Below are 3,553 nucleotides of genomic sequence, written 5' to 3' on the forward strand. Positions count from 1 at the left end.
AGGGGGAGGGGTAAAAAAGTGGTGAAAAATTGTCCACGTGCAACTTTAATTGTTTTTCATAATAAAAATAACAAAATTATTAAAATTTTGAGTTAAGATTTCATTTTTGGGTTCAGAACGTGAAAAAATAAATTTAATTTTGGTTTCCACTGGGTAATTGAGGTTCATATAGAGTGAAAAAGCATATCGATTATAAAAAAAAACAACAACTTCTGTTTCAGTTGAGAATTACGGACACTATCATGTACACAATCGGAAAAGTTCATCAGCGACACGCTTCAGTTCACTTTGGATCACTCCGTCATTTTCTAACTTTTTAAAGTTTTTTTTTAAATATTTTTAAATAGTTGCCTCAAATATACCTTTCAAATAAACTGTCCATATCACTTCCCTTTCGTAAAAAAAACATCGCGAAAAATCTCCTTTTTTCTAACTTCACACCAGGAGACCCTCTTAACGCTTTTGTAAACACTATTTTTGTGATAGTTGATACCCCTGTCGAAATCTGAAAAAGTCCCACTAAATCCTTTCAAGTCTCGTAAAATCTCTTGAAATATTTTGAAATCTCTGTTAATCCCTTTAAATCTCGTGAAAACTTTAATATCCTTGAAATACTGTAAAATGGTATGAAATCTTGCAAAATCCGTTAAAATTATTTAAAATCCCACGCAGTTCTTTGAAGTTGTTTTAAATATACATGATCCCTTAAAACCTGATAATATATGATAAATACTCATGAAATCCTTGAAATATGAAGACATTTTTTGGATTCCTTTTTAATTCCTTTATATCCCTTTCAGTCTTTTTTTTTTAAATCCAGTGAAAACATTCGAAATCGGAAAGTTCGAAATTCGAAAGTTAATTGATACGTTTCTCGAAATCTGATTAAAGCCCATGAAATTCTTTTAAATCTCATAAAAAGTACTCAAATATTCAGAATTCTTTTTAAATTTCTTTAGATGCCTTAAAATTTCTTTCAATCACGTGAATCCTTTGAAAACCTTTTAGGCCCTCAAAAATGCTTATAAATCGTTTAAAAAAGGCTTTAAATGTATCACTCAGAGAAAAAGTTGTCTTAAAACACAATTATCAACGTCTTATCTGTTCTTTTTAAACATGTGAAAATATTTTTTACATGCAAAGAATTAGTTGGCTGCAAAATTTGGTAAAATTGATTGTAAATGGATAATGTTGACTGCAAAAAGATTCTCTTTAATATGAAATCCCATTATTGTAGTATTTGAAATTCTGTGAACTGTAATTCTATTGAAACCCCTCGAAATCGAAGAAAATCTCATAAAAAACTTTTGAAATCGCTTGAAATATGTTGAATTATGTTTAAGTCTCTTGATATTTATTTAAGTCCTGTGGAAATTGTTGAATTTGCTTGAAATTTAGTTTATAGATAAAAATTTTGGAAGTCGAAAAGCTTTCTGAAATCCCTTGAAATCACATTGAATCCTATGAAAATATTTTTAAATCCCTAGAAACCCTGTCGGTTTAAATTTTCAGCTGACATTTTGAATTATCTCTGGGCTTGCTTTTGCATGTCATTGTTAAATAAACATTCTTTTATATATGAAAAATGTGGTAAAGACAAATAAAAAAATGTCAGTTCAAAGAAATTTAATTTTGGAATAATAACTTTAATTTGTTATTGAAACAAATTATTTCTTTTATCAGAAGCAATATTTGTTATAGATAGTTATAATAATTATAATATTAATTGTTATATATAATTATAATAATGCCAACTTAATGACTAGACCAAAAAGGCCTTTAAATCATAGATATGGAATCAAAAAGATTAATAAAAAAAGTTCTTTGCCTTTAAGAATTTTTTCATGGGTGTAGTAAAATATTTTCGAGTCACCCTCTATCTTGTCAATTGAACTGAGAAAAAAAGAATGCTTAAAAATGTCACACCATCAATTCAGAAGTGTATTAAAATTCAGAGATGAATTTAATTTAAGCATAAATGTATCAGGATTCAATTGAAATTTATTAAATTATGAAATTCAGATATTGACTTTTTTAAATTCAAACTTATGTTGAATTTAAGTTCATCTGTAAATTTAAGTACATTTCTGAATTTAGGGTGCAAAATTTGTAAGCATTCTTTTTCACTGCAAGGGGTTCAAAAAGTACTTCGTACACCAATGTGTGTAGTTCACAAGCGTGGCGTGGTGTAATTCAGTCACCACGTAACATGATTATCTTTCTAACTCAGTCTCCCATCGTCTTTCTCCCTCATCCTCATTGGAAATCCAGCTATCCCTGGAGAGAGATCTGACTGGAAGAGCCAGGAGCATACGTATATGCGAATAAGCACGAATTTGTGTAAATGTATGTATCCTGAATCTACATTGCCACAGGCAGTTCGTGGTCAAACTTTGAGTCGGTACAGCCAAATTTAATGGATTCCTAACTCGGCACAAGAGCCGTTTGGACTAGGACTGAACCAAGAATGCAGGCATCTGAAACTGAAATAGCATCGATGATCGCATTACATAATGTGCTGATTCTTCAATTTGGTAAAAAATATCTTCAAAATTATTTATGTTTAAATGTCTGTAGCTATAAGATGTTGCTGCTGTTCTGATAAAAGTTGAAAAAATTATTTTCTAAACTCTATCTCCATAGATCAGATCAAATGGTAAATAAAGTAGAAGTCCGATAACTTGCCGTCAATAAGTGTACACTCCCCTTAAAACGTCGTCACACGTACGGCACGTACACTAATTGTGGTTCTCCCTCTACGTGTGCTATTTTGCTCATGGTTTGCGCCAATGATTTACGCATGCGCGCACCTAATGTCGTCCTACTGGAGGTGGCATCCGATAAGTCCGCAATTCCTGGAATTTTCCTCCCCTACAGCCCCAAAGTTGGAAAGTTATCGGACTTGTACTGTAGGTGTTAAACTCAATGAGTGGAGGGGGAGTGGCCAACCGGTGGCTGGCATGCGATTCACGACTGGGTCGGTCCGGCTAAACTCATCTTTAACTACTTAGAGCTCACGTATAAAACGGAGAATTTTACTACTTAATTTCGAAAAGAGCCTATTTGAAATTCTTAAGTTTTAATCATCCAAATTTAGAATGATGTCATAATTTTTGCAATAATTTGATATGATATTTAATTCTGCAATCTAAATGAAAGTCGAAAAATGTACTCCCCGAAAAAGTCTGATACTTCTTTGAGATAATTATAATTTTTATGAGAAAGGGTCAGATACTTTTAAAAACACTTATTTTATTAACAGAAAGATGGTTTTGTTTGCCTCATTCTCTTTTATCATTCAATTTTAATAACTCAAACTATGCAGCAGATGTGAATCTTCGGAACAGAGTGTGCGTCAGCCGTTATAAGCGTTGTATGTTATTCAATTTACCGACCCAAGCATTGTAATTGATAGAAAGTACTTGATAAATTTAATTTAATGTGAGCATGAACAATGGTAGGTCTTTTCGAAACGATTTTGAGACGAAATATATTTTTTATCATAACTGTAACTCCGCAAAGTATTAAAATGTGTAAAATGGCTTTCAAAAAT

This window comes from Belonocnema kinseyi, chromosome 10 (genome assembly GCF_010883055.1).
Source record: "Belonocnema kinseyi isolate 2016_QV_RU_SX_M_011 chromosome 10, B_treatae_v1, whole genome shotgun sequence".
NCBI lineage: Eukaryota > Metazoa > Arthropoda > Insecta > Hymenoptera > Cynipidae > Belonocnema > Belonocnema kinseyi.